Raw genomic sequence first — 12,640 nt, forward strand, 5'->3', positions numbered from 1 at the left:
CCACACCACCGAGGCGCGAGAGGGGCGCGAGAGGGGCGCGAGCGCGGAAAAAGAGGCAGGCGCAAGAGGGGTAGCGGCTGGGAATACGCGTGAAGGAGTCTTGGGTTGCGTAAATAGAGCCGTTGGGCTCATAATGTTTATTAAAAAAAAAAAATTTTTTTCTCTATATAAACCAATATCACATACCACACCCAAAACCCAAAATCACCCAATCTTCGAAACATTTTTTTAAAAACATGGCTGGAAATTGGTACCCAAACCTAGATTCAGATTACAGTTACGACGATTTATGGTCGGCACCGGACCAACCGATGTTTTATTCGGGGTCGCAACAATCATCCGGCTTTCAACCATCCAACATAAGAATAATGTTTTTTTTTAGTACTTTAATTTTTTTTTTAGATATTAATGTGTTTTTTTAATTAATGTGTGTTTTTTTAAATAATTTATGAGTTTTTTTAATAATACGTTTTTTTAATACATTTATAAAAAAATAAAAAAAAACCGCTCGCGCCCCCTCTCGCGCCCCTCCACACCAGGGCCCGGGGCGCGAGCACCACAATCAACACCCATCTTATCAAGTTTCTCTCTCTGCCACACGTCACAATATTATTGGCTGGAGCCCCCACTCGCGCCCCCTCTAGCGCCCCCCACACACCTCAGCCTAAGGGATATGCATCCATTTAAGATTTGACTGGATTGCCGTGGAATGGTTGTTACTTGAATCTTTTTGTCAAATAAATAAATCATCATCATCATAAATAAATATTAAAAAAAATAAAAAAAGGCTTTAAAATAAAATATTGTTCCTGAAATATAATATTGTATTAAAGTATACCCTGTGGCCAGTGTGATATAATTTAAACATGGCTCTGCATCAAAAATTAATCTTATTAACTACGTCGTACAATGGACATAAATTAACAAAACTACACAACCCAACCATAAAAACCCAACTATAATCGGTATCATTTTCTACGATTATCGTTTTCGTTTACTCTAGTTCTTACTCAGTTTTTACAAAGAGAAACGTCGTTTTCACTCACTTTCTCAATTATTATATCGGTAAGCGAGTAAGGTTTGATTTCTTCTAGCATTTTCACCACCATCCTCATTGAGGGTCTCAATGCCGGTAACTTCATCGTGCAATGAACCGCAATGCTCAACATCTTGACCGCGTCTTCCTTGGCATCTTTTGAAATGTTGGGGTCCACCAACGAAATCATGTCATCTTTGAATCTCATTTGATTGTGTACCCAATACACTATGTCCTTGTTTTCTCCAAACTCAGGCTCCATAGGCTTTTTCCCCGTTACCAACTCCATTAGAACAACCCCAAAACTATAAATGTCACTTTTCTCTGTTATGTTATATGTATATCCATACTCTGGAAATAAATAAAATAAAATAAATATTAATATAAATCGATTAGTCTATCCAAAATAATAACACAAGCACTATAACAAGTTAATAACATACCTGGAGCAATATAACCATATGTTCCCGCAATGATGTGTCGAATTCATAGCCTTTCCATTTTGCACAATCTTAGCCAAACCAAAATCCGCTAGCTTTGGTTTCATCTCCTCATCTAACAAAATATTGCTCGATTTCACATCCCGATGCAGCACAGGTCTCTCACAACCGTGATGTAGGTACTCCAACCCCATAGCAGCCCCCAACGCGATATCATACCGAACAATCCAGTCCATCGTGATCTTCTTATTCGTGTGCAGCCGGTCCCATAAGCTTCCATTTGGCATATACTCGTATACAAGTAGATTCGAGTCCTCACTCGAGATACTACAATACAATTTCACCACATTCATGTGGCGGAGCGAGCTCAAAGCCGCCACCTCTGCCTCATACTCCCGCCACCGGGTTTTCTCTTTCGGTAAAATTGCCGCACTACTTCGGCCACTCCTCCAACCCCCGGACTCGGGTTCGGGTTTCCACATATGTTTCACCGCCAATCGCTCCCCGCATCGTAGATCGACTTAATAAACGTTCCCGGAACCGCCTTTCCCGATAATATTTTCGTCTTTTAAACATCTTAGTATTTCATCTTCACTAAAATTCACAACATGAAACTGTTTAACATCCCAGGAACCGCCCCGATTGATCGGACCTTTACGATCAATCTTACTCAACTTCACAAAGAGAAGATACGATAACGACAACACCACCACAAGCGCACCCGCGATGAAACAATACACTGCGACTTTTACCCGACCGGGCTTGTGAGAAACCGGGAAATGGCATTCCCGGAGATCTTTACTTCCATCTGCACACAACCCGGGGTTCCCGGAGAAGCTGCCATTGTAAGCCACCCATAACAAAGGCTGCGGTACGAGCCCGATCAACATATTATTTGACAAGTCAATAAGAGTCAGCTTCAACGAAGACAAGCTCGCCGGAATTTGACCCGAAAGTTTGTTTCCGGATACGTTTAATGAGTTTAAACTCTTTAGTGATCCCAGGCTGGCCGGAATTTGACCGGATAATGAGTTTCCGGCGAGGTTTATTCCATAAAGAGAGACACATGAACCTAAAGACTCCGGAATTGAACCCGAAAACATGTTATCTTGAAACTGAAGTTTACTTAGCTTCTTCAAGTCACCAATAGTTGCCGGAATCTCACCGGAAAACTGATTCCCGGTTAGATCAATTTCCACCAAAGATGGCACATTTGATATTTCCTTAGGTAATTCACCGGAAAATTTATTGTAAGCTAGAAAAAGCTGTTTGAGTGAGCTTGCTTGACCTATATTTGCTGGCACTTGTCCCTCAAACTGATTCATTTCAAGATCAATCATACCTGAATAACAGTGAAAAAGATTATGATAAAAGTAAACAACTAATAATAATGATGATATTTCAATATTCAAACTAGAGTTAGAACAATGACTTAACAAATGAAAATAAAATTAACTAGTAAGTGTTATATCATATACAACAAATAACAAATAGATAATAAACATGATAAACAATACCTAACTCCAAATACCGTATGGAACTTGGGATCAAAAATACATAAGACATATAGTGAATAATATTAGATGTTAAAACATGTCGTGTTCTTGGGTTGCTGGGTTCAACCTGACACGAACCCGGACCCAAAAATCTTAAAAACCACATGCACCTCAACACAACCCTTTTGATCCCAACGTTTTTTTTTTTTTTACTTTTTTAACTGTGTTCACATTATTATATTAATCTTTAAAATTAAAATTAACATTTTACAATAAAGTTAACATATTTATATAAAACCTAACACTTTAATAATACAATAGTATATTAATTTTCTTTTTTAATTTTAAATTTTAAGATGAGATACCCAATCATTTTCATTTATCAAATAAAACACATTATAATTTTACAAAATATATAATAAGAAATAAACAGGTCAATACGAGAACCCATTAGGTTACAGGTTCATAGATTCGACTTAAAACTGACCCAAACTTATTTGAGTAAAAAATTCACCACCCTAATAATACCTTGTGCGCATTGAATAACCAAAATAGTTTTGCAGTTAAAAGAAAATAATAAATCAAATATAACAGGATAATAAACTGGATAACATAACAGTACCTAAATTTGGCAAACTCCAAATCCCATCTGGTAGTTTCCCGGAAAGTGAGTTATTACTCACTCTCAACCTCACCAACGAAGTACAACCGGCGTAAGTCTCCGGTAGCCCACCGGTGAAGTTATTCTCAAGCATAAGCAGTTTACCCATTTTCCCCATTTTGCACATATCCGGTGGAATCGGACCACTCAAGTAGTTTTGTGACAAGTCAATGAACTCAAACTCATCCCACGACCCGATTCTCGCGGGCAGTTCTCCACTAAACTCGTTATCATATATCGAAAACTGTTTTAAAAACTTAAACTCCCCGAACTCTTCGGGAATTGTACCCGAGAACCCGTTTTCGAATAACTGTAGTGATTCGATTCGGGTCAAGGTTCGTAACTCGGATAGATCACCTTGAAGGTTATTGGTGGATACGTCGAATTCCACGAGGTTTACGAGGTTACTTAACCCGAGTGGTAGCGTTCCGGAGAGAGAGTTATTGTAAAGCTCGAGCATCCGCATATTCTCGAGCTTTGTGATTCCAGCTGGAATCTCTCCGACAAGATTATTGTCGGAGAGCTGAAGAGACTCTAGTAAAGTTAAGTCCCCGATGGCTTCTGGTATTCGGCCTTGGATAGAACAATTAGTAAGGTATAGGGATGATAGATTGCGGAGTTTTAGAATTTCCAGAGGAAAGGGACTCGGGGCAAACGGGTTGTCCCCTAGACTCAAGAAAGTGAGTCCAGTGGGTTTTTCGAGCGATTCCCAAGGAAATCGTCCGGAAAACCCACTGAGGTTCAAGCTCAGGAACGTGAGCTTGGACAAAGGAAACAAATCCGGGAATTCGCCCGAGAAGGAATTCATCCCGAGATCAAGGTATTGCAAACTGGTGCAATTCGATAAACCTTTATCGATTGTGCCATGAAGATTATTTGCTCCAAGCAGTGGCGGACCCAGGATTTTTTGCCAATGGGGTCCCATATTTTCGGTGTTCAAATTTTTCGGGTCGGTCAGGTCGGGTCGAGGCGAAGAACATAATAAAAAACAATATCATAATAAAACTTTCTTTTCAATCATCACTACCTGAACGGGTCAAAATGGGTCGGGTTGACACATAAACACTTTGTTTTCCCTTTCTTAAACATTTTTGAGATAGAACCTAGATCCACCCTTTCATAAGCATGTGTTGAAAACCATTAACTTAAACTAGTGAAAAATAAAACTGATATTTTAAAGTGTTTGAATGTTTCTAAAGAAAACCATGCATAAAGTTGAAAACAATGATATGTATTTTAGAGGTGTTTGAATGTTTCCAAAGTTATCATTGCAACATTAGCAATCAAATGATTGATTAACACTAAAAATTAACACAAAAAACTGAGCCTTGTAAGACTTGAACCCATGACCTTTCAAAGATAAAACAAGGGACTTTCCACCAGACCACATCAACATTAATAGTATGGGTTCCAAGTATTAAATCTTATGGGGTCCTCAAAAAATTTAATATACCGCTTCTAATAAATTTTTAAAAAACATTGGTGTCCCGGGACCCCGATCCACATTATGTGGGTCCGCCCCTGGCTCCAAGGGATAACTTCTCGAGCGAATTCAATGAACATAGTGAATTAAAATCGAGAGTTCCGTCGAGTTGTTGTTCCGAAAGATTGATTTCTTTGACCGAACCATTGGAGTCGCAAACGATCCCAGTGAAGTCGCATATCGGGTTTTGATCATTCCACGTGTTGAAAACTTCGGTTTTTGAATTTTCGAGGGCGGATTTGAATTTTAAAAGAAACTCGCGTTGGTCGGATTGTGAAGAAGAGTATGTTATAAAGAAAAGAAGGGTGAGAATGAAAAGGGTGAAATGGAGATGATCGGATTCCGAACACATGTTGGCCGGATGGAAGAGGAGGGAATTTTAATGTTTGATATTATTGTGGTCAAATTCCGTCTGCTGGAACCGGAATGGAAATGTGAATGTGGAAGCAGACATTTGACTTTATGGGGTGGAAGTTAGAAGTTTCGTAGTTCACATGTATATGTATATGAGGCAATGATATGAACGTTTTAACATATCCATTCGACCATTCCTTCTTACATATATAATGATATAAAAAGTATATAGTATATCATCATATGATCATATCTTAATGTGTTTTGTCATTTTGTATGTAGGAATTGATGCATATATTATTTAACATGGTGTGTAATGGATCAAGCCATCAAGCTCGCCTATACTCGAGTTTGGATCATTAGGCTCGTTTAACATAAAAAAAAACGAGTTCAATCTCTACTTATTTGAAGCTTTAATTTTAGTCTTAAACTAGACTCGTAGGTAGTTTTTTAAGTTTGAGTTTGTTTGTTTGTTTTTATAATAGGTTATTAGCATACTTGAGCTTGACAAGTGAAGTTTGGCTTGGGCCTTTTCAAGAATAAACAAAAATGTTGTGGAGCTTGAGCTCAGGGCATGAACTCGTTTAAGCTTGATACGATTCGAACTTTGAATGAACATTTTCAAATAGCTTACAAACGTTTTAATTAATTTATATTTGTAGTGTTTATTCGACCGTTATTATCTCAAAAAAATAAAGTTTAATGTGGCAGAAAAACATTTATCATGAGTATTAAGTGGGTGTTTGGCTAAGCTTTTTCTTTTTGTTTTTTTGTTTTTGGAGGGGTAAAATGTCCAAAATACCCCTCCAAAAGCTTCAAATTAAAGTTTTTTTTGCTTTTTGGAGGGGTGTTTTGGACATTTTACACCTCCAAAAGCAAAAAAAAAAAAACAAAAAGCTTAGCCAAATACCCCCTAAATTAAAAGTAACAGCGTACTAAAGACAAGTGTGATCCTAGTTTAAAAAGTGATGCATTAGAGTTTAGTTTGTTTTTATAAAAAAGTTTCTCTGATTTAAACTTCACCAATGTTGAATATCAAGGGGAGAATTACCACTACATTTGACCACCCATTTTCATGAAAATGAACATGGATAAACTAGTTTACAATCTTATTCGACCACTAGCAAGTTTACCCATTTCTTGCTGAGGTGGTGAATTTAAAATAAAAATTTGTTAAAAAGGTAAAAAGGAATTAATAAAAATTAGTTAAACTAGATAATAAGTATTTAAAAAAACTAACCCAACTTTAAAAGGTTAAAATCATTATTTGTATACATATAAAGAAAATTCAAATTCAAAAACTTCAAATATTGTCTTAGTTACGATTTATTATGACTATTTTTATTGTAATTTTGTTATCTAATTAATAATTATTTTAATTTATCAATAATTATTACTCTATAATCTTAATTCAATATAAACAATCATAATATTTATAATCTTATGGAAGAGTGAGTCTTATAAGAGAGAAAATATGGGAAAGTCTCTTAAACGAGAAATATACAGATTTGTTTAAAAAAAAGAGTCAATGTTCATTTTATAAAGTTGGGTGGTCAAATGCCCATTTATGTGATTTTCCCATTTTAGTAAGCAGCTTACATGCACTCTATAAATTTACTCTTAAATATACATCTTATACTCTTAAGTCTTAACAATCCTTCTGAAATTAGTTGAATCACCATTTCCAACCTCTTCTTTAGAGCTGGAAAGAAATTACTCCTCTAGTGCATACTACATATAAAAAAAGACTTAAAACGGTTCTTTGCCACATATATACTAGATGTAACCAGAATCATAGTTACCCAACTTCAGTCATTACAATATCAAAACTAAAACCAAAACAAATTACATATTTAAAAAAAGAACATTAAATGATTAAAAAAATATGTTTTCATACGCCGGTCATCAAAAATAAGGGGGTTGCGGCGCAGCTTGTTGTCCGCTTACCTGCCACTTCATTGTAAATTGTTTGGATGTTTATATGAAGTATAATTTGATATTTTTTATAAAATATTTATCTATATAATATATAGGTAACAATATTAAAGTTTGTCGGTTCAAAACTTCAAACATGATGGATGGTCAAGGAAAACGACGTCTCAGCAATCAAAATAAACATTTATTTGGTATAAACCGGTTTATTATAAATATAAAGTTTAACTTACTTTTATTAAACACATATACGTGTGTATCATAAAAGATACAATTAGTGTCAGTATCAGCAATGCTTTCGTTTTTATAAGTAAAAATTATTTAATTTTAATCAAAATAAACCACTTACAAATAAAGAAAATCAACTAAAGGTAGAAATTATTGGTCGTATTAAAAAAAAGAGAGAAATTATTGAGTGATGATTAATGAGAGCTATCTGATGACTAATTCGATTGAAGGCCGCCCAAAGTTGACTATGCCACTCCATAAATACCACGTGAGATATGCCCCCTTTTGTGACGTCGGTAACGAGAAAATTCACATAAAATCATAAAATCAATACTTTTTTCCAGATCATCAAAGCGTATTTCTTACATATACTTACACGTGACACGTAACTACAAATTCATTTTTTTAGAGGGCAAATATTACAAAAACAAAAGGCGAGAAAACTCAAAAGAAACAAGCACCTCAAATATAGGCAGAACGAAAACATAAGCAAAACCTTACACCGGAAAATCAACAAAACTAAAACGGCTCCACTTCTCCTAATTCAAAGTTGAACTATTGCTCTTATGCTTCACCAATAAGAAAATGGATCAAATGCGAGTTAACATAGGTATGCAACTCCTTGAGACACAAGTTGCAGTTATTGACGATCTTCAGATAAAACCAATGATGACACTAGTAGAGCTTCGTTGTTCGAATAACCATACTACGAGCTTTGAGATATGTTCACATTCTAACTATCTTAATAGTTGTATACCTTGTTATACTAGTATGATTGAAATGTGTACATGGTACGTATAGGACACAAACTCTTGATTACAGACCCTGAAACACGCACAATTTGGTGTTGCACTATATATCGTGCGTTATTACTGTAGTGTCACTTGTATCTCTTGATGCTCATACTTTGTTTCGTCAACGCAATCTTAACTTAGCAAAATACAACAACTTTGTCCCATCAAACGAATGTACTTTCTAGTGATATGTACTTGTTGACATTACGTTAAACATGTTGGTATTTATAAGTTCTTGTCTTTGTTTACTTACGACAGTTAGTGGTTGGTGTTAACAAGAAAAATCAACATTGATAGTGCACTAATTGGTTGTCCTAGAGAAGAGCATTGTGTGGGCATTTCTAACTTTAAGAATAATGATTTTCATCAAACACAATTTTCACATAATAGTGGAATTATGATGTGTGATATTAAGTGTTTTCTTCTGAAGATGATGAAACATTATAGCTTCCCGACAATGGTAGCGTGGTGTAATTTCTAATTGTTTGTATAGATTTGTTGATGAAAATTATAACATGACACTTAGATAGACTGTCACCCATATATTAAGTTATGATGTCTCTAGGTGTGCTTCGGAGACTAAACTCAAGCCTTACCTTAGCCTAGAGAACTATGTACGAAGACTTGTAAGGAAGAAGAGACTAGCTAGAGGTCTCCGAATATTCATTAGTCTTTCAACTTTCTACCTTGAGATAATAAGCAAGTCCCTCTTTATAAAGACTTATCCATGGAGAAGGGAAGGAGAGAACCAAGTTGCAAGACTCTTTTAGAGAATGCAAGCCTTTTAAGTGAGATCACACCATGACATTCACCTAGAGCTGCGTCCAGAGATCAGCTCACTTTTGCACGATTTCACCCTCTAAACCCGACTACTCCATAGATAGATCTTCATGGTTTAAGTAGAGCATAATGAAGAATCAAGTACATGACCGAAGGTAAGTGTTCATGAGATTTAACACTACGCTCATGAACACTAAAGACGACATCTTCGAAGACACTTCAGTCGACAGGACTTGTGAGAAATCAAGCTTGGGTGATGTGAAGACCCTCACTAAAAAAGAAATTTTTCGTGGGGCTCAAAAGATACCACCGTATCAGATTGCACTAAAGACAAAGTAGAAGTTTATTCAATGATGATTTTTCTCATTATTGAATTATACTAATAATAATAAAAAAGTCGATTCTATAAATACCAACCTTCGTTATGAAGGTTGGTGTGTACATTCAATATGAAGCACTTTGCTCTTAGACCTCACATCTTCATGTGTTCTTTGTTTTCAATAAACAATTTTTAAAGAACATTATGTCTCGATACTTATCCTTACATGTTTATACTTCACATACACACACCCATCTCAACGATATCCTTCGACGATCCCTTCGTCAGTACTAATACCCTACACCCGAGACCAACACATAGTCAACATAAAAGTACTCATCAACAATATATTCATGTAGCTAAAGTGGTATAACACGCGTACAATAGAAATTGTCAGTCGAGGTTATCTTCAATCAAGGTGGTAGAGTAACATGAATAAAAAAGAAATTCGGCTTGAATTATTATTATTATTATTATTATTATTATTATTATTATTATTATTATTATGAATAAATGACTAATTCACATGCAAAATGACTTGGATCAACTTTTTGGTTAAGTTTGTTTATTTATTTATTTTTTGTTGTAAATTTTTTCAATCTATTTAAAAATTAATGATTACATGTTTGTTAAATATTATTAAGTTAGCAATTCCGTGTATAATTTAGTTAGAGAAATATAGTATAAACCTATCAGCTTTGGTGTAAAATACAATAGTGTGCCTCAACAAAGGGTATGCTAGATGATTTGCAGTAATTGGTTTAAAATACGGACAATTCAAATTAAGTCTCCCTGGCAGTTTAATTTATCAATAGTGTGCCTCAACAAAGGGTATGCTAGATGATTTGCAGTAATTGGTTTTGGTAAAGTGATAAAGACAGAAGTATAAGTTGAGCAAGTTGTTATAAAATACGTACATTTTATAGCTCATGATTTTATGACTTGTGTTTTACACCAAAGCTGATAGATTTATACTTTGTTTCTCTAACTAAATTACACGCGGAATTGCTAACTTAAATTGCAAGCATACTGTGCCTCAACATTGCCGTCGGAGACTTTGCTACAACAAGCATCCACTAATTCAAAATTTAATATGAAAGCCATATTTCTTTCGTAAGGGGCATTCTTTGTCTTTCACCTAAGCCGGAAAAGCCCAAAATCAATCTCAATAAATAATGAAACTTCATAGGGTCTTTCTATGCATGTATCCTTATCGTTCCTAATAACCAAACTTATGAAAAAAACCATACCAACTGAAGAAACGCGGATCTACTCACTGGTAGAAGATCTACTTTCCTCGGGTTTTGATTGTACTATTTCACCGATGGTTCTTCTGGATCTGTGTTCTTCCACCTACAAAATGAACAACGCCGTTAACTTACCCCTCAGAAAGGGACAGAGGGGTCCTCTTTGGGGTAACCCTCCGGCGTGAGAATAAGTATGTGTAGGAGAAGATAATAATGTGAGAGTAAGGGAATCTGGAGAGTATTGCTTAATAGCTGAATACTGTCTGATTGTGTGACTGTGTGTTTGTATGTAACTGACTGTGAGTGAATGTAATTCAATATGATTGAATGTGATATCACTGCCTGTAACTGTCAATAATTGAGTATGAATGTCCTCATCAAAGTGGAGTTGATGCTGTATTTATAGTGCTAGGGTTTCCACTGATTGGGCTCAGCCTCGTTGGCCTCCTCCAATCGCACTGCGCCACGTGTCCTCTGGGACACCTGGCGCTTTCTCGTTGGTTGTAATCACGTGGTAGCACATGTGTCATGCTGAGTTGTCGACCTTTCATTTGGCAGCTGTCAACATCAGCATATTCTTACTCCTTAAAAAGATACCTTCTGGAAGGTTGTCTGACGTGCACAATCAAGGTTGCCCTAATCCTGATTTGGATAAGGACGAGGTCGATTATGTGCATGTGTGATATGCGCCAATCCTGAGGATGCGCGAGGTCTTCTCTTTATTCTCACGCGCAGATGTTTCATGCGCAGATGTGATATGCACGAGCATGTGATATGCGCCGCGCCAATATGTGATGCGCGAGCATATGTGTGCCTGGGCATATGATGCCTGAGCATGTGTGGTGCCTGGGCATATGATGCCTGAGCATGTTTTGTATGCGCCATGCGCATAGGTTTTGGCTTTGTGCCTTTATAATGTCTTTATCTTGTGGGTTGACCCGCCTTGCTCGGTGTTGAGGCGGGTACATACCTCTTCAGGCCCCCCCAGTCTAATGTGTGTCTTATCTCGCGCTAGCGCGGTAAGATAGATATTAGACTTACTGATTTGGTCTTTTTAATGGGGTTTTGTCGTTTTCTTGGTTGTTTCCATCGTTGCGCGAAGTTCTATCCATTTGGTTGAAACGAAGGGTCCAAACACGTGGTTGGTTGGTGGTGACGTGCGCCGGAAACGTGTCAGACGTTTCGTGTGCTCGAGGTGCTACAGTTGCCTTTCATGTCCCCTCGCACAGCTGTCTGGAACACGTGTCGCGCTCGCATTGGTTTGCACCTGCGAGTGGGGGCGCGTCTCAGCTCCGTGGCAGTTCCGTTACGTTTTTATGTCCCCTCAACAGTGTTAGGGACACGTGCCGCGCCCTCGTTGGCTTACACCTGCGAGTGGGGGCGCGTGAAATCCGATCAGTTGCCACTTTTCTCTCTCCTGGGCCTATAAAAGCAGGCCCTTAGGAAAAATTTTTATCTTCATCTTCATTGTTGTGTACTCCAAAGCTTCTGTGACATCTGCCCTGATCCGACCCGACCCAGGTACCCGTTTCTCTGACCCGATCTCTTTCTTTTATGATTTAATATTTATTTATACTTATATTTTACTTTTAATAATAATATATATATATTTTCCTTCCCGCCTCCCTCTTCTCTCTTTCCGCCTTCTGTTCCCTCTTGTCGCTGTCCCGCCCTTAAGCCTTGTTTCCTCTTTTTCTTCTAACTCTTTGCTTGTCCTTTGGTTCTTCCCGCCTAAGGATGTCTGCAGCTCCACGCGCCAGACTCCTTACATAGGAAGCCTGCGTGAAGACATCTTGTTCCTGCGATGCGTGAAGAGAACTCTTCTCGCAGCGCGCTAAGAATGCATGTTCTTCCCGCAATGCGCTAAGAA

General features: G+C 37.1%; 1 pseudogene across 1 annotated transcript; it reads right to left on the bottom strand.

Annotated features, from left to right (window-relative positions):
* Positions 1-979: 979 nt before the first annotated feature.
* LOC143534531 (uncharacterized) lies at positions 980-4,513 on the bottom strand (annotated as a pseudogene). The gene is made up of 3 exons (XR_013135565.1): positions 3,595-4,513; positions 1,480-2,818; positions 980-1,387 (listed from the first exon to the last, which is right to left on the bottom strand). The product of XR_013135565.1 is annotated as an uncharacterized LOC143534531 (transcript).
* Positions 4,514-12,640: the final 8,127 nt, after the last annotated feature.

This window comes from Bidens hawaiensis, unplaced genomic scaffold (genome assembly GCF_021521415.1).
Source record: "Bidens hawaiensis isolate Kalapana, Puna unplaced genomic scaffold, B.hawaiensis_p1.1 tig00010181_1, whole genome shotgun sequence".
Lineage (NCBI taxonomy): Eukaryota > Viridiplantae > Streptophyta > Magnoliopsida > Asterales > Asteraceae > Bidens > Bidens hawaiensis.